We start from the raw sequence: 19,629 nt of genomic DNA on the forward strand, positions 1-19,629 counted from the left end.
TTTATTTGTTATCCATTTTGAATATAGCACTGTGTAAATGAGCTTTCCAAAGTCCTTAGCTATCCCTTGCCCCCTGGCAATCATAAGTTCCCTTTTAAAGCATTGTTGCATTTTTTGATCATCTGGACATCTCTTTTGTGTGTGTGTGTGTGACAGATGTGTTCAGAATTTTTACTGAGTTGCCTATATTTTTTCTTACTGATTTGTAGGAGTTTAAATTAGAATCTTGTGTTGGATAAATGCACCGCAAATATCTTGCAACCGTTTGTAACTCCCAAAGGTATTTTAGTGATCAGAATTCCTTAATTTTAATATAGTTCCACTTTTGAAAATGTTATAGTTAGAGAATTTTTAATTTTAAAAAATTTAATGATGAGAGAAATTGCAATCGTTGTTTTCTTTAAAAGATTTAGTATTTTACTTTTCAGGTTTTGATCTTCAATATAGAATTATTGTTTTTGCATGGTATGAAACATATATATATATAATGTATGTGTGTGTATTCATTCCTCCCTGTATACTAATTGTTGAGCACCCTTTATTGAAAAGATCTTTTAAAAAAAGTAAGAAAAGATCTTCCTTAATATAGGAATACATTTCAATGTTGCATTTTTCATAAATTAGGATGTTGTTTATGTGTAGATCTGTTTCTGGATTTGATTTTCATTGGTCATTTTGTTTACTCTTACACCATGTAAATTATTTTGTTAATTAAAGTTATTTTATCATTAAAGTAGATTTTCAATATATAATATAAATGCAGCTATTCATTTCCTATGAAGAATATTGCTAGAATTTTGAAGGTTGTTGAGTTGACTTCATATATTAAATTTGGGGAGATTTGAAAATTTTATAGTATTGAGTCTATTTATTCATGAATATGTACTTCTCCATTTACTTCAGTACTTTAAAATTTCTCTGAAACATTTCTCTGAAATACAGTTTTCGATGTGGAGGTTTTGCACATCTTTCATTATATTGATTCTGAAAATTTTTATGTTTCATTTTTAATTTCATACTGTTTTTTTATTGCTGGTTTATATAGCTAGAATTGATTTTTGAGTCAGTCCTTTTTTGAATAAAAAAAAGTTTTTTTATGTGAATCATTTTTAAAGCCTGTATTAAATTTGTTACAATACTGCTTTTTGTTTTTATGTTTTGGTGTTTCGGCCACAGCATGTGGCATCTTAGCTCCCTGACCAGGGATCAAACCTGCACCCCCTACATTGGAAGGTAAAGTCTTAACCACTGGACCACCAGGGAAGTCCCTGTAATTGATTTTTAAAATGACATGCATAGCAAGCTTGCTAAATCCACATATTTATTCTAATTTATTTATAGATTCTTTTGGTGCCCACATTTGAGTTGTCTATAAACAACAGCAGTTTTATTTCTTCCTTTCTAATTCTTGTGCTTCTTATTTCCTTTTTCTACTTTGTTACATTGACTAGGACCGCCACCAGTACAGTGGTGGATACATATGGCTTTAGCAGAAATTTTTGCTTTGTTCCATATTCCAAGTGAAAGTTTTAACTATTTCACCATTGAGAATAATGATTGCTTTAATTTTCTCTATGGATTTCTTACAAGTTTCTGGTTTGCTAAGTGTTTTTAGTATGTACTGAGTTGTTGTTCAGGCTCTTTCTGTGGTTATACAATCACATGGCATATTTATTTCCTTTGCTAATATGATAATAACATTGATATATATTTTAATATATCCTTGCATACTTGGGAAAAACTCAGTTTTAATATATCATTCTCTTTCTCTCTCCTCATCCTCATATTTAAATATATTAAGGGTTTTTGTGTCTATGTCCATGTGAGAGCTGTTTTCTAATTTTCCTTTCTTGTATTATCTCTGTTAGTTTTGGAATTAATGTTATGTTGGCTTCATAAGCAGAGTTAATGGTTGTTTCCTCTTTCTTTGTGAAATGTTTAAGTTTCTATTTTCTTAATGTATGTCAGGTGATTTAGATTTCTAACTTATTCTTGTGTGTTAGGGAAATGGAGGAAATCTTGTTCAGGCTTCAGAGGCAGGGGGGCAGGGCTCTGACCTTACTTCTGACCTCCCTGGACACTGCCCAGATCCCATGCTGGCCCACAAGCACAGCATGTCAGGTGGCACCTTAGAAAGAGAGTGAGTCTCGGAATTCTTGAGCTCTGGGCAACCACTTAGGGCTTAACAAAATAAATGACTCACAAGATAAAACAAACAGCATTGTAAAAAGGTTAAAGTAAAATGAGAGCTGCATTTTTGCATGCAAACTGATGATGATATTTGTTTGCTCTCTGGGATTGTAAGTGGGAACCTCCAAAACTGCAGTTCAAAATCTCACCTGTGGAGTGGACACACTGCCCAGAACCCTTTTCAAACAGGGACTCCAGATTGCTGTTACTTCTCAGTGCTCTTTTTAAATCTGGATGTTGGTTGGCCCAGGGCAAAGCATCTGCCTGCAATGCCAGAGACCTTGGTTTGATCCCTGGGTCAGGAAGATCCCCTGGAGAAGGAAATGACAACCCACTCCAATACTGTTGCCTGGAAAATCCCATGGATGGAAAAGCCTGGTAGGCTACAGTCCATGGGGTCGCAGAGAGTGGGACACAACTGAGCAACTTCACTTTCACTTTTTTTCTCTATGCTGTTACTGTCTTCTATTGTTTCTATTTCTTTTTAAATGACATATTATTTTGCTTATTTTTGAACGTAATATAAATGAAATCACATAGTACAATCATGCTTTGGTGTCCGGCTTCTTTCATTCAATGTAATGTTTTTGAAATTTATTAATTTAAATGGATATATGTATGTTGCTATTTATTGATGAATATTACATTGTATAAATATACTGCAATATATTTATTTATTCTGTTGTTAATGGGCATTTGGGTTTTTCTCTTATGGAGAAGCTGATGTACATTTTCTACATGTCTTTTAGTGGAAATACACTTTGTTTCTCTTGAGTTTACCCCTAAAAATTTAATGGGTGTATCACAAAGTAGGCAATGGTTTTCAAAAGTGGTTGATCAAACTTGTACTCCCACCAGGAATGCAGGAGAGTTCAAGTTGCTCAATATACTACGTGATATAGTAGAGACAGTAGTAATGACAACACATGACATTATCAGTCCTCTAAATTTCAGCTCTTTGGGTAGAGGAATAGTGATACATTATTGTGATTTTGTGTTTAATTACTTATAATGCTTTGTGCCTTTTGATATGCACATTGGCCTCTTGGATATTGCTTTTTTTGAACTGTTATTTAAGGCTTTTGCCCACTTACTAGTTAGGTTGCTTTTCTTATTAGTTCATATAATATTTCTGGTTTCAGAATTCTTTTCCATTGGTCTATTTTTCTATCTCTGCATCAAATTCATATTGTCTTAGCTTGTTGCTTTCTGGAAGGTCTTGTAGTTTAAGTCTTCCAAATTTATTCTCCCTTTTAAATGTTATCCTTGCTGTTCTGTATCCTTTGAATTTATAGATAAACTTTGGAATCAGACTATTAATTTTTAAAAACTTACAAAAAAAGTCCAGCAAAGTATACTTATCTTTTAAAATGGGTTTACATTGTAGTTATAGACCAATTTAGGGAGAATTAACATCTTGAATACTGAGTTTTTTGACCCATGAACACAGAATATTTGTCCATTTATGTGGGTCTTCAATGTCTTTCAGATATATTTTTTTTTAAGTTCAGAGATCTTGCACAACTTTCTTAAGTCTTATTCCTAAGTGTTTGATTTTCTTAAAAATTCTATTATAAATGGTTTCACTTTATACTGTATTTATTTTTTGAAGAACAGTTGATGTACAATGTTGTGTTAATTTCTGCTGCATAGCAAAGCAATTCAGTTATACATCAGTTCAGTTCAGTTCAGTCGCTCAGTCGTGTCTGACTCTTTGCGACCCCATGAATCGCAGAATGCCAGGCCTCCCTGTCCATCACCAACTTTTATATATATATAGACACACACACATTCCCTTTTAATATTCTTTTCCATTAAAGTTTATCACAGGATATAGAATATAGTTCCATGGGCTATACAGTAGGACCTTATTTATCCATTCTCTATATAACAGGTTACATCTGCTGACTCCAACCACAAACTCCGTCCCGACCCTACCCCTGTTCCCCCTTGGCAACCACAGTTCTGTTCTCTGTGTCTGTGAGTCTGTTTCTGTTTCCTAGGGATGCCCATTTGTGTCATATTTTAGATTCCACATGTAAGTGATATCAAATGGTATTTGTCTCTCTTCCTGACTTATTTCACTTAGCATAATAATCTCTAGTCACATCCATGTTGCTACAAATGGCATTATTTTATTATTTTTCATGGTTGAGTAGTATTTTAATTGTAGCTTTTTTTCTGGATGTATGCCCAAGAATAGGATTGCTAGATTATATGATATCCATTTTTAGTTTTTTGAGAAACCTTCATAGTGTTTTCCAAATGGCTACACCAACTTACAGAGGATGTAACAGTGAGTTGCTACCAAACAATAGTGTAAGATGATTCCCTTTTCTTAACAACCACTCCAGAATTTGTTATTTGTCTCAGACTGTAAAGCAGCTGTCTACAATGCGGGAGACCCGGGTTCTGTCCCTGGGTTGGGAAGATCCCCTGGAGAAGGAAATGGAAATCCACTCCAGTACTGTTGCCTGCAAAATCCCATGGACAGAGGAGCTTGGTAGGCTACAGTCCATGGGGTTGCAAAGAGTTGGACAAGACTGAGCTACTTCACTCACTCAGACTTTTAACAATGGTCATTCTGATCAGCGTGCCATGTACCTCATTATAGTTTTTACTTGCATTTCTATAATAATTAGCAATGTTGAGCATCTTTTCATGTGCCTATTGGTCACTTGTATTTCTCCTTTGGAGAAATGTCTATTTAAGTTTTCTGCCCATTTTTCAACTGAATTTTTGTTTTCTTGGTTATTGAGTTCTCTGTTGTGGCTCAGTTGCTCAGGTGTGTCCAACTCTTTATGACCCTGTGGACGACAGCACATCAGGCTTCCCTGTCCTTCTCCATCTCCCAGAGCTTGCTCAAACTCATGTCCATTGAGTCGGTGATGTTAACCAACCATATCAATTTCTATAACCCCCTTCTCCTCCAGCCTTCAATCTTTCTCAGCATCAGGGTCTTTTCTTATGAGTCAGCTCTTCCCATCAGGTGGCCAAAATATGGAGCTTCAGCTTCAGCATCAGTCTTTCCAATGAATATTCAGGACTGATTTCCTTTAGGATGGACTGTTTTGATCTCTTTGCAGTCCAAGGGACTCTCAAGAGTCTTCTCCAACACCACAGTTCAAAAGCATCAATTCTTCAGCATTCAGCTTTCTTTATGGTCCAACACTCACACCCATACATGACTACTGGAAAAACTAGAGCTTTGACTAGATGGACCTTAGTTGGCAAAGTAATGTCTCTGCTTTTGAATATGCTATCTAGGTTGGTCATAACTTTTCTTCCAAGGAGTAAGCGTCTTTTAATTTCATGACTGCAATCACCATCTGCAGTGATTTTGGAGCTCAAAAAAAAATAAAGTCAGCCACTGTTTCCACTGTTTCCCCATCTATTTGCCACGAAATGATGGGACCAGATGCCATAATCTTAGTTTTCTGAATGTTGAGCTTTAAGCTAATTTTTTCACTCTCCTCTTTTACTTTCATCAAGAGACTCTTTAGTTCTTCTTCACTTTCTGCCATAAGGGCGGTGTCATCTGCATATCTGAGGGTATTGATATTTCTCCCGGCAGTCTTGATTCCAGCTTGTGATTCTTCCAGTCCAGCATTTCTCATGATGTACTCTGCATATAAGTTAAATAAGCAGGGTGACAATATACAGCCTTGACATACTCCTTTTCCTATTTGGAATGAGTCTGTTGTTCCATGTCCAGTTTTAACTGTTGCTTCCTGACCTGCATACATCAAGAGGCAGGTCAGGTGGTCTGGCATTCCCATCTCTTTCAGAATTTTCCACAGTTTATTGTGATCCGCACAGTCAAAGGCTTTGGCATAGTCAATAAAGCAGAAATAGATGTTTTTCTAGAACTCTCTTGCTTTTCGATGATCCAGTGGATGTTGGCAATTTGATCTCTGATTCCCTTGCCTTTTCTAAAACCAGCTTGAACATCAGGAACTTCACGGTTCACATATTGCTGAAGCCTGGCTTGGAGAATTTTGAGTATTACTTTACTAGCATGTGAGATGAATGCAATTGTGTGGTAGTTTGAGCATTCTTTGACATTGCCTTTCTTTGGGATTGGAATGAGAACTGACCTTTTCCCATCCTGTGGCCACTGCTGAGTTTTCCAAATTTGCCTTTCACACTGCTCTTCCCCCAAAACAAACTGAGTGCCTATCATGTGAAAGACTGTGTAATTTGTACAAATGATGGTAAAGTTGACCTTTGAATATGAATTGTCTAGCTTGAGACTCAGTACTTTTGTTTTTTGTACCGTGTTTTCCAAAAGTGTTGCCAGGGACTTCACGAAAAACTTATAATTTCAGGCATTTCTAAGCCATTATGAGATGGAATGTAAAATCCAAACCTAGTCTTTTCCTTATTACATGATCCTGAGTAAATTTTTCCCTGTGGTACAGAGTAATTTTTTTGTATACAATCCTAAATGTAATTCTAAATATATGAAGAAATAGTCTCTGAGTATTATTCAGTGGAAGATGAGCAAGCATCTTAGGATGATGTAAGACAAGACAAGCATCTTATTATGTAGGCATTTATTTTCTTCTTTCATTTTCTTTTTAGATAGAAGTTGCATGTACTAAAATTTGCAAATCTCAAGTGCACATTTTGAGGTGTTTTATGTATCTTTGTAATCATCATTCAGATCAAAGCATAGAAATTTTTTATCGCCTTAAAGGTTTCTTTGTGCCTCTTTATAGCAAATGTCTCTTCCCCCCAGTCACAGATGTTACCCTTATTTGAATTCCTATCACTACATATTTGTTTTATCTGTCTGGAACTTTATATTAAAGAAATTGTATATCATGTAGTTTTAAAATAGTAGGCTTAAATTTCCTTGTAAAATTTTACATGTTAGCCCCCATCTTTTGTATCTGGCTTCTGTCACCCCACATACTGTCTTTGTGATTCATCCAAGTTGCTACCGTACATTTTAACGTCAGTTTGGATTCTGTTTCTTAATCTACACAATGAATAGGTTGGGCTAGATGAACTCTAAGGAGTTTTTGACTTCTGACAATAAGTGAGACATTCTTTCCACTGTTTGGCAAGAATTAAAATGCAGGAATTCTGACCTGAATTAGTTGCCATGATACCACAATAATATTGGGAATGACAGCTATGAACGTGTAATCAAGTGACAGCATTGATGCATGTCTAGGCTGGAAACATTTTATGCACCTGTGTTATGTAAGGACAGAAACTTTGTTCTATCTCAGGATGCCCTCATTGACTTCTGAGCCCTCCCTTAGCCAGCATTCTCCCTGTGTGAATTACAAGTTGTACTCTCCATATTGCAATTTAAAAAGTCATTTATAAATAGGCTTAAAATAAGACTCTGGTACAGAGTATTCTGCTCCCTCCTAGTTTTGTTTAGGAATTTGTATGAGTAGTGTTTAAGAGTAGTCAATGGCATTAGAGAAACTCATATTTAAATCCTGGTGTTTGACTTCTACCCCTGTGCATGACCTTGGGTAAGTCTTTTTTTTTAATTTAAATTTATTTATTTTAATTGGAGGCTAATTAGTTTACAATATTGTATTGGTTTTGCGATACATCAACGTGAATCCACCACTGGTGTGCATGTGTTCCCCATCCTGAACCCCCCTCCCTCCTCCCTCCCTGTACCATCCCTCTGGGTCATCCCAGTGCACCAGCCTCAAGCATCCTGTATCCTGTATCGAACCTGGACTGGTGATTCGTTTCGTATATGATATTATACATGTTTCAATGCCATTCTCCCAAATCATCCCACCCTCTCCCTCTCCCACAGAGTCCAAAAGACTGTTCTATACATCTGTGTCTCTTTTGCTGTCTCGCATACAGGGTTATCGTTACCGTCTTTCTAAATTCCATATATATGCATTAGTATACTGTATTGGTGATCTTGGGTAAGTCTTAAACTCTGTTGCCTCACTTCAGAATGGAGATAATTATAGCTACCTCATAGGATTATTATGAAGATCCAAATGAGATAATGCACGCTGAGTGCTCAGAGTGCTTGTAATACAGATAGCGCTCCATCCAGGACAGCTATTACTGCTGGTGTTTCTCAGCCAAATCTGACTTCCTAGCTCCTGAGACCACACATTCTCCCTGAAGTTCCTTTTCTATGCCAGTCCCATGTGTTCACATGTGCTGGGACTAAAGTGGATGTAACAGTGAGTAGTGGACAACCACAAGATTTTAAATCAATCCCATGAGGAAGAAAACTTTCAACAGAGAATAAGCAAACAGTGGATGGGAGGTCAGAAGTGGGTTCTGACAGCATCTCTTATCACGAAACATTTCATTATCTTGACTGAGGCACCAAATCTCTTTGGAATAGACAGGATAGTTTAATAAATTAATAGAGCACATGTTTTTCATTCTCTTCTGCCATGTACTCTCAAATTCCTCAAACTCTAAGGAAATTTCTTCATACATGAAAGTAAGATAGAAGTTAAGAAAAGTTAAGAAACGAAGTTAAGCAATATAATAAAGAAGTTAATATAATATAGAAGTTAAAATCAACATACTATAGAAGTTAAAAGAATATATGGAGTCAGATGAATTGGGTTTGAATTCTGACATTGCCATTAACAATACTTGCAAAATATCAGACAACTTAATTTGTTTGCTTCTTGGCTTCCTGATCTGTAGAATGTGTTGTTAGTTGTTTTGAGGATCGGTTAACATAAGGAGAACAAATTTAACAGTGTTCTGTGCTAAGTGCTAAGTTACTTCAGTCATGTGTGACTCTTTGAGACCCTATGGACTATAGCCCACCAGGCTCCTCTGTGCATGGAATTCTCCAGGCAAGAATACTAGAGTGAGTTGCCAGTTCCTTCTCTGGGGGATCTTCCTGACCCAGGGATTGAACCCATATCTCTCATGTCTCCTGCATTGGCAGGCAGGTTCTTTACCACTTAGTCAACAAACATTAGCTCTTACTCACAGACATAATATTTCCTGTATTTTCAGATTGTTAAGTATAGTTATATGAAATAAGGTAGGTTAAATGACTGACATGGTTTTTAAAGATTTTTCAAGTGCTATTGTTATATATAAATATTCTAATTTATAAAAATAGGACTGTGATGAGAAGATTTAAGGAAAAATAAATATCTTCAGCACCAAATTAATGGGTTTACTATTTTTAAATGGGAGTATAAGAAAAAATAAGTGGGAGAAGCTATATGGTTTATGAGATCTATGTAAAGAAATGCTCTTGTTTTTGCTCTGAAATAGTGAAAACCATGTAAAGATTCTTAAGTCAGATAATAAGCAATAATAATGATGATAATGATAATAATAATCATCATGAAATACCTTTTCATGGAGTAAAATCTGAGAAATAACCTAGAGTTCTCTCTTAGGTAATATCCTTGCTTTATGGAGCCTATATTCAAGTGGACTGGACTTAGTCACTCAGTCGTGTCTGACTCTTTGTGATTCCAAGGACCTGTAGCCCACCAGGCTCCTCTGTATGTGGGATTCTCCAAGCAAGAATACCGGAGTGGGTTGTCATTCCCTTCTCCAGGGGATCTTCCTAGGAAAAGAAAAATAGTAAAGAAGTAAACAGATTAACAGTGAAGAAGTAAACAGGCTTCCCTGGTGGTCAGACATAAAGAATCTTCCTGCAATGTAGAAGGCCTGGGTTCGATCCCTGGCTGGAAAGATTTCCTGGAGAATGAAATGGCAACCCACTCAAGTACTCTTGCCTGGAGAATTCCATGGACAGAGGAGCCTGGTGGGCTACAATCAATAGGGTCGATAAGAGTCAGACATGACTGAGCAAGTAATGCACATAAACAGATTAATAGCAAGAGGATTCCAAATATGATTATTCTCCAAAGGCAATAAACTGTGTCATGAAAATGACTGGGAATGGGGATGAAGTAGATGGAGGACTGCTTTAGATTTGGTTGTGAAGAAAGATCTGAGAAGAAATATTTAAGTTGACCCTGTAAAGAAATCAGCCACTCATAAATCTAGGGGAGAGACTTTCTAGGCAGAGGGTAAGCTGGTATAAGATTCTAAGGTAGGAACAAGCTTGGCGTGTTGGAGAAACAGTAAGAGGGTTGATGGTACTGGAATACAGTACACAAGAAGAAAGAACAGCGCAGGGTGACGTTGGAAAGATTCACTAGCATACTGTGGACCACAGCTGAAAGTCTGTATCTATCTCTGCATGTGTGGTTTGATGGGGAATAATCAGAAGCTCTAAGCAGATGTTTTAATTGATCTTATTTATATTTTTAAGACATCTCAGACTACTCTGTGAAAACTTCATTGGCATGGAAGCAAAGAAACTGATGAGGAGGCTATAGCAGCAGCCCATGTGAGAGATGATAATGGCTTAGCTCAGTTGGTAATGACTGAGTAATTTAGAGTATGTAATAGAAGAATTGGCGGGACTTACTCAAAGATTCTATAGAAAGGAGTCAGGTAGGAATCGTAGACTTTAGGCTGGAGAAATTGAATTGAAGCTGGAGATGTTTACTGAGATAGGCTATAGTAATGGAGAGTGAGGCTTCAGGGGCTTATGAGCACACATGTGTGAATATTCTATAGTTTATTTTACCATTTTCCTTTTGGTATAGGTTGAAGTTGATATTTCCTTTTATATAAAGGTGTGCAATTACCAATCTTATATGTTCAGGTTAGTGCATTTGCTCTATTATTTCACTGGCATAACAAAGTTAAATTGCTCTGCAATGCTCTTAGAAAGGCTTTTCCAATTCACACTTCTGCCAGAGTTTAGTACACTAAACTCTATAAATTCTGCTGATTTCCACAAACTCTCCTGGCACTGTCAGTGTTTTTCTTTTTAACCTTTGTGAACCCAAATTGAATCCTATTTCAAGTCACTAAGTACTAAAGGACCCTTTCTTTGACCAGATAATGCTAAATGTTTTGAAAGGGAGTTGGGGAGAAGGTTATCAAAGAGAACTAAAAATGAAATAATAATGATAAGCAAATACTATCTGAAATTGAGAGCTTTTAATTGTCAAGAACTATTTTAAGTACTTTATGTAAGTGTTAATTTAATTATGAGAACTCCTTTTACCATTCAGAATTTATGTATAAAAAAACTGAGACAAGGAGAGATAAAGTAACTTGCCAAGTTTTAAGCAGTTTGTTGGTGGCAGATATAATCCTTCCAAAATCCATACTTCTAATCATTAACTTCCATTAACAGTCTCCAAAACATCTGATTAGTGAATGTTTTATTTACATAAAGACAACAGCATGAGATAGAATTTTGTAGTTCAGTCACTCAGTCGTGTCTGACTGTGTAACCCCATGGACTGCAGCACGCCAGGCTTCCCTGCCCTTCCCCATCTCCAGGAGCTATATGAGATAGAATATAGTGTTTAGATATCAGGTATTCTAGTAGTTAGGGAAAAACACATGCGAGCTAAATAAATAAGTATTGATTAACTTAGGACTTAGTTGAAGTTTTTATTCAGATAGAGACTTTCTCTACTCTCTGAAAATCTGCTTAGTGGTCAAAAACCCATCTTCCTCAGTATTACCATCATTTCCAACTAGTGGGTGTCTGTATGTGCATGCTAAGTCACTTTGGTCATGTCCAACTCTATGCGATCCTATGGACTGTAGTCCATGGATCCTCCAGGCTAGAATACTGGAGTGGGTTTCTATGCCCTCCTTTAGCGGATCTCCTTGACCCTGGGATTGAATCTGTGACTTTAACATCTCTTGCATTGGCAGGCAGGTTCTTTACCACTAGTGCCCCCTAGGAAGCCCTGCATGAGTGCCTACTATGTGTCAAGTCCTGAGTTATAAGCACTATGGGTATTATCAGCAACCCTTATATTACCATCACTTTTTCACAGATGAAGCTAGGTTAAATGAAATGTGTAGAGTCCCATGGGTATGAACAGAACCTGGATTCAAACTCAATTTGTATCTAGCTTAAAATTCTTACTCTTCCTACAGTAACAAAAAGAGGAATAGCAGATATATTCATAAGCCAAGGTGTGATCAAAGTCCAAGAACTCACATATATTCCAACAAGTAAATGATAGCCAAATTATGTAAATTTTACAAAACAGAGATGAGTAGAAATATTTTGAAGCTTGGAGGAGTCACTGGAAGACTTTTGAGGATGGAAAGATTTTTAAATTTTTAATTAGGACTCAATATTTTAGAGCTTTTAGAATCTCAGCAAAATTAAGGGGAAGATTCAGGTAAATTTTGATTATCTACAGCTTATCAATTATTTCTTTCATGGATCATTCCTTTGATGTTATGTCTAAAAAGTCATCACTGTACCCAAAGTTGTCTAGGTTTTGTCCAGTATTGTCTTCTAGGAGTTTTATAGTTTTGTATTTTACATTTTGAGGTAATGTTTCTACTGAGTTAATCTTTGTGAAGGGTGTAAAGTCCATCTTATTTATTCATTTTTTGCTTGTGGATGTTCACTTGTTCCAGGATTATATATTTAAAAGACTATGTTTGTTTCATTTCACTGCCTTTTTCTCCTTTTGTCAAAGATAAGCTGACTATATTTATGTGCGTGTATTTCTGGGCTCCCTATTCTATTCCATTGATCTGTATGTCTTCTAGCCAATACCATGTTGTCTTGATTACTGTAGCTTTGTAAGTCTTATAGTCAGGTAACATCACTCTCTTAACTTTATTTTATGTCTTCAACAGAGTATTGACTACTCTGTGTTTTACCTCTTTATATAAATTTTAGAATCAGTTTGTCAATATCCACCAAATAACTTGCTAAAATTTTGATTGGAATTGCATTGAATCTATGGACCAAGTTTGGAAGAATCTTGTCATAATTGTTTATTAGTTCCAGGAATCTTTTTATGGTTCTTTTGAACTTCCTGTGTAGACAATCACATCATTTCTGAATAAACATGGTTTTATGTTTTCCTTTCCAATACCTTAATTTTTCCAATACTTTTATTTTAATGGAACTAATAGCTATCATTTATTAAGCACTTACAAAGTCCAAGGAATTTTCAAATATTTTCTAAATAATCTTCATGATAATTCTATGAAATACCTTAATCTCAACCAAGGCTCAGAAATTTTAAGTAATTTTCTGAAGATTTCACAAAACCTAATCTATCTGTTGTTCTTCACTTGGCATGCGTCCCTGGTTATAAAATATTATAAAAATGTAGATCAAATAAAACTATGCATGATCTAAGATTATTGGAAGCATCAAATATAATAATTAAGGTAAAAGTGTGTTATTGCTACAATGTCTGAGACCAATAAAATGACAGAAAATTGTCTGTGTGGACCAGGATACATTCATAACTGTAAGCAGATTCAAGGAATTTAAATTTTTTAATTTGGGGAGAAAAAAAAGATTTCCCTTATCAGCAAGTATTCTCTGTTATTTGATATTTTATTAGGTATTTTGGTTATGAAAAATGTATAAGGTATTGACTCTGTTCTGTTAGATATACAGCTTTAAAAACAAGAGCAAATTATAATTTAATCATTAAAATAATGTGTTAAATGGGTGAGCAAGTCAGTATGTATATGGTAGAGAAGTCAGAGGAAGGAATGTTCTCTGAGGTCAGTTGGAGAGGGGAGGCTCTTTGTACCAGCTGGAACTCTCCTCCACTTGAATTCTGACTGATGCTCTTACCACATGATGATGTTATATCATAAAATTGAGAAGAAAATGAAGGATCTGCTAATCCCCATTCGTTATTTCGCCAATGTGGAAATTAGGGCTCAGAAACCACAGATTTTTAGGATGAAGTTGTTTTTGATGATGAAATCACTTGTTATTGTTCAGTTGCTAAGTCATGTCAGATTCTTTGCGACGCTATGGACTGTAGCCTGTCAGGCTCCTCCACTATCTCACAGATGAAATCAGTGCTCATTGCTACATGTATGTGGCTTTTAGATCTTTGTACCTTAGCACTTCTTTCCTTTTCTATAGGCAATTGTTTCCTTCGAAGACCTCAGAAAGAATAAGCTGTCTTATGTTTATGTTCAGAGAAGGCAATGTCAACCCACTCCAGTATTCTTGCCTGGGAAATCCCATGGACAGAGGAGCCTGTTTATATTCAGGAAATTTGATTTAGAAGTTGAGTTGTTTGCCTCAAATACTTTTTAGAAGAAGGTGGGGTAGAAATAAATTAGCAAGTGAACATAAATAGACATGAATAGTCCTGGATAAAATGACATTCTTTAAATCTAAGGAAATCCTATACGATGAATCATACTTCATGCATTTCACATTATGATTTGACCTTGGAGAGTTTGGTGGCTATTAAGGACAGTGTGATTTAATTCTTAAAAAGAATTGGGTGGGATCTGGAATGGAAGAGGAAGAGAACAATCATTTATTGAACACCTTTTATTTGCCAAGTATTGAGCTAGATTTCATTTAACTTTAATCCTCACATTATTTTGTGAGATCAATGTCATTATTTCTCCTCTTCTGAAGAGATGGCATAGTTAATATACCTGGTATGTGGAGAAGGTTGGCTCTAAAGCATGTGTTGTGTCCTCTGAATTAGTTTGCTTTATACAGTCTCTAGATTTGGTGGAATATTAGGTTTCCTCATCTGTAAAATGAGAATGTTATTACTTTTCTCATTTATCTCCCACATAGGAATGTAAAACAGTTTTATTATTCAATGAACTAAAGATATGAAAGTATTTTGAAAAATATTATGCTATTATTTTCAGCCAGAAGTGTGTGATTACAATATTCTGGCATCAAAAAAAATTTTTTTATTAAAATATAGTTGATTTATGACACTGTATTAGTTTCCAGTATACAGCAAAGTAATTCAGTTATACATGTATGCTGCTGCTGCTGCTGCTAAGCTGCCTCAGTCGTGTCTGACTCTGTGCAACCCTATAGATGGCAGCCCACAAGGCTCCCCCATCTCTGGGATTCTCCAGGCAAGGATGCTGGAGCGGGTTGCCATTTCCTTCTCCAATGCATGAAAGTGAAAAGTGAAAGTGAAGTTGCTCAGTCGTGTCCAACTCCTAGCGACCTCATGGACTGCAGCCTACCAGGCTCCTCTGTCCATGGGATTATCCAGGCAAGAGTACTGGAGTGGGTTCCCATTGCCTTTTCCATACATGTATAAATATATTATTTTCATATCCTTTTCCATCATGGTCTATTACAGGATATTGAATATAGTTCCATGTGCTATAGGACCAGTAAGACCTTGTTTATCTGTTTTATATATAGTAGTTTATATTTGCTAATTTTAAACTCCTAACTTGTCCCTCTCCACCTGTTATCCCCTTCGGTAACCATAAGTTTGTTTTCTATGTCTGTGGGTCTATTTCTGTTTCATAAATAAGTTCATTTGTACAATATTTTAGATTCTACATATAAGTGGCATCATACGGTCGTTCTTTCTCTGACTTACTTCACTTAGTATAATAATCTCTAGTTGCATCCATGTTGCTGCAAATGGTATTATTTCATTCTTGAGAGTATGTATTGCATTGTTTATATGAATCACATCTTTATCCATCCTTCAGTTATGGACATTTGGGTTTCCATGTCTTGGCTATTGTAAATGCTGTGAACACTGGGGTCATGTATTTTCTTGAATTACAGTCTTCTCCAAATATGTGCCCAGGAGTGGGATTGCTGGATCATATGGTAGCTCTGTTTTCAGGTTTTTTTTTTTTGAGAACCTCTATACTGTTCTCCGGGAGAAGGCAATGGCACCCCACTCCAGTACTCCTGGCTGGAAAATCCCATGGACTGAGGAGCCTGGTAGACTGCAGTCCATGGGGTTGCTGAGGGTCGGACACAACTGAGCGACTTCACTTTCACTTTTCACTTTCATGCATTGGAGAAGGAAATGGCAACCCACTCCAGTGTTCTTGCCTGGAGAATCCCAGGGACGGGAAAGCCTAGTGGGCTGCCGTCTATGGGGTCACATAGAGTCGAACACGACTGAAGTGACTTAGCAGCATACTGTTCCCCATAGGCTTCTCCAGTTTACGTTTCCACTGTTGGTGTTTCACATCTGGAAGGCAGCACAATAGCATGGCCTCTGTGGTCACATGTCTCTAGGTTTGAATCCAGTCTGTGCCACTCTCTAGTTTTATGATTTAGGTTAAGATTCTTAGCCTCAGTTTCTAATTTATAATGGAGAAAAAAACAATTCATAGGCCTATGGGGAACATTAAATAAGATGACAGGTGAAAAACATAGTTCTCTAGGCCCTCAGGAGAAGTTTTACCCAAACTACCTCTAGTAATGAGAACATATTGTGAGGATAACATGTGCCAATAAGAAAGAAGGATAATAGATGGGAAATGTGGTATACACATACAATGGGATGTTATTCAGCCACAGAAAAGAAGGAAGTCCTATCACATGCTACAACATAGATGAACCTTGATGATATTACGCTAAGTGAAGCAAGACAGACACAGATGGACAAATGTTCCATGATTCCACTTTATCTACAGTAGTCACACTCATTGAAATGGGAAGTAGAAGGATGGGTTGCAGGGGCTAGGGGGACGGGTAAATGGGAAGTAGTTGTTTAGAGTTTAGAGTTTTAGGTATGCAAGATGAAAAAATCTTAGAGATCAGCTGTACAGCTTTGTGCTTATAGTTAATACTGTACAGTACACTGAAGTTTTTTTTAAGAGGGTGAATCTGAAGTTATGTAGTTTCTACTGAAGTTGAATAAAAAAGAACAAAGAAGGATTCTAGGGGAACCCTCAAAAGCCTTTGGTTGAAGACTGAAAGCAGTTCAAATAAATGATCCAATAGGAAAACTGACAGTATACTTAAGGGACCTACAAAGCTGAGGTACCAGAGTTTTCTTTTTTAAGGTTTTGATATTACATTACAATCAATGCATAGTCACCAAGGTAAAATTCAAGTGTCTTGAACTGCTGTAGACATGTTTTGGTGTTTAGTAATTTTACAATTTTGGAATTTCATATTTTGTTGAGAGTTCTGTTGATGCAATTGCAATACTTAGAACCCCTGTCCTGCCCTTATTTCTGGGAACAACAGATTTCCTTTCTTCAGCCCTTCATTAGTTCTTCTGACTTCACTATTTTCCTAGCTTTAAGCTACTTTTTTATGCCTTACTTATTTTTTTGTTCGTCAGTATTTTGATACTCTCCATACTGTACCACTCAAATTCCATCAGGAAAATTTAGCTAAAACAGAGGGTTATTTAGCTAAAATAACATCCATTGCCTCCCTTATTCAGAAGTCTTTGAGCAAAGTATTCTCAACCTATGGATTGACTGCCCTAGGATCTTTGTCCAGTTAGTGCCCTTGTCTTCCCATAATCAAAAAATGGCTTTGAGCTTCTTTTTCCTCAGATGAATTGAGCAGGGCAGTTTCCTCATAGACAAGTCATGCATCATGGAAGACAAAATTACTATTATTGTTATTATTTGAAATTAGAAAACATTTGGTCTAGTCTCTATGTGGCATAAATGAATAATCTCTGTTCTAAGAGGACAATGTAACTTGTCCAAGGCCAGATGACTTGTAATGGTCAATGTTCCAACATTTCTCCTAAAGGAGGTATGTTTGGCATGGTAATCAGCATTGTTAAGGGAGATTATCATATGGCAACACTTTTTCCTAGCACCACCAATCTGTTACGGTATTTGCCATAGTAATTGTTATCATGACTGAATATTGGCATAGATAGACAGAAAGAGGTAAAGACAGAATACAGATAGCTCAGTTGGTAAAGAATCTGCCTGTAATGCAGGAGACCCCGGTTTGATTCCTGGGTTGGGAAAATCCCGTGGAGACCGGATAGGCTACCCACTTCAGTATTCTTTGGATTCCCTTGTGGCTCAGCTGGTAAAGACTCTGCCTGCAATGCGGGAGACCTGGGTTCAAACCCTGGTTTGGGAAGAACCCCTGGGGAAGGGGAAGGTGACCAACTCCAGTATTCTGGCCTGGAAAATTCCATGGACTGTATACTCCATGGGGTCCCAAAAAGTTGGACACAACTGAGTGACTTTCACTTCTCTTAAATGTATTTTAAAACCACAGCTTGTAATATTTTTTTCAAACAACTTTGATAATTTTTCATTTTACTTTTTTCCAAATATTACTCATAAAGCTTAGCTCATTTCCAGTAAAATATCTTTTTCAACTCCAATTTAAATGTCATTTGTTCTAACATTCGCCAAGTATTAAAATAATATTTCCTTATTGATTATATGTGAGAACAGTTTCCATTTATTATATTCTCTAACTTATAAAGGGATATCATATTGCTCTTCAATTTGGCATGCCAAAAATTGTCCATACTCAGCAAATATTTAAAGCAGAATAAGTAGCAAAGATGTTTCTTTTAATAGAGCGTTAATCTGATATTCAAAAGCAGAGACATCACTTTGCCGACTAAGGTCCATCTAGTCAAGGCTATGGTTTTTCCTGTGGTCATGTATGGATGTGAGAGTTGGACTGTGAAGAAGGCTGAGCGCTGAAGAATTGATGCTTTTGAACTGTGGTGTTGGAGAAGACTCTTGCGAGTCCCTTGGACTGCAAGGAGATCCAACCAGTCCATTCTGAAGGAGATCAGCCCTGGGATTTCTTTGGAAGGAATGATGCTAAAGCTGAAGCTCCAGTACTTTGGCCACCTCATGCGAAGAGTTGACTCATTGGAAAAGACTCTGATGCTGGGAGGGATTGGGGGCAGGAGGAGAAGGGGATGACAGAGGATGAGATGGTTGGATTGTATCACTGACTCAATAGACATGAGTCTGAGTGAACTCCGGGAGTTGGTGATAGACAGGAGGCCTGGCATGCTGTGATTCATGGGGTCGCAAAGAGTCGGACACAACTGAGCAGCTGAACTGAACTGAACTGAACTGAATCTGATATTCAGACTTCCTATAAAATATTTGATATTAAAAAATATCAGGTAGAAGAAGCCATGAGAGATGAAGCTCAATGAGTCCCGAGATCCAGGTATTGTGTCCTTTACATTGTGGTCCCAATATCCTTTTCTTTCTTTTTTATATGGAACTCTTGATGAAGTTGCATATCATCCTTGCACAGGGGCCATGCTAATCTCTGTATCATTCCAATTTTAGTATATGTGCTGCCGATGTGAGCACTTAATATCTTTTCCTAATTGTATTTGTCATTATTTCATTCACATTTTGTTACAGTCAAATTAAGCTCTGTGATATCATTGTTCTTCCAGATATACATCTCCTGAGTCCTAACCCACATATCTCTATGTTGACACCATTTCTCAAGGTTCATTTCATTTTTCAAGGCTTTTTTTTTCTTTCAGATTTCATGTCTCCTATAAACTTTTTCTTCATATTTCAGCTGATAGTACAATTTTTCATTCTAAATCCCCAAGCCACTATGCTGTTTGGCAATTAACACTTTTTATTTCAAAATAGAGCTACATTGGGCATACGCCTTGCCTACCCTATTATAAG

General features: G+C 36.6%; 1 non-coding gene across 1 annotated transcript; it reads right to left on the reverse strand.

Moving 5' to 3' along the window:
• Positions 1-19,189: 19,189 nt before the first annotated feature.
• LOC114115049 (U6 spliceosomal RNA) lies at positions 19,190-19,293 on the reverse strand. The gene has a single exon (XR_003589552.2). It is a non-coding gene; the product is annotated as a U6 spliceosomal RNA (small nuclear RNA).
• Between the last annotated feature and the right edge of the window lie 336 nt (positions 19,294-19,629).

This window comes from Ovis aries, chromosome 5 (genome assembly GCF_016772045.2).
Source record: "Ovis aries strain OAR_USU_Benz2616 breed Rambouillet chromosome 5, ARS-UI_Ramb_v3.0, whole genome shotgun sequence".
NCBI lineage: Eukaryota > Metazoa > Chordata > Mammalia > Artiodactyla > Bovidae > Ovis > Ovis aries.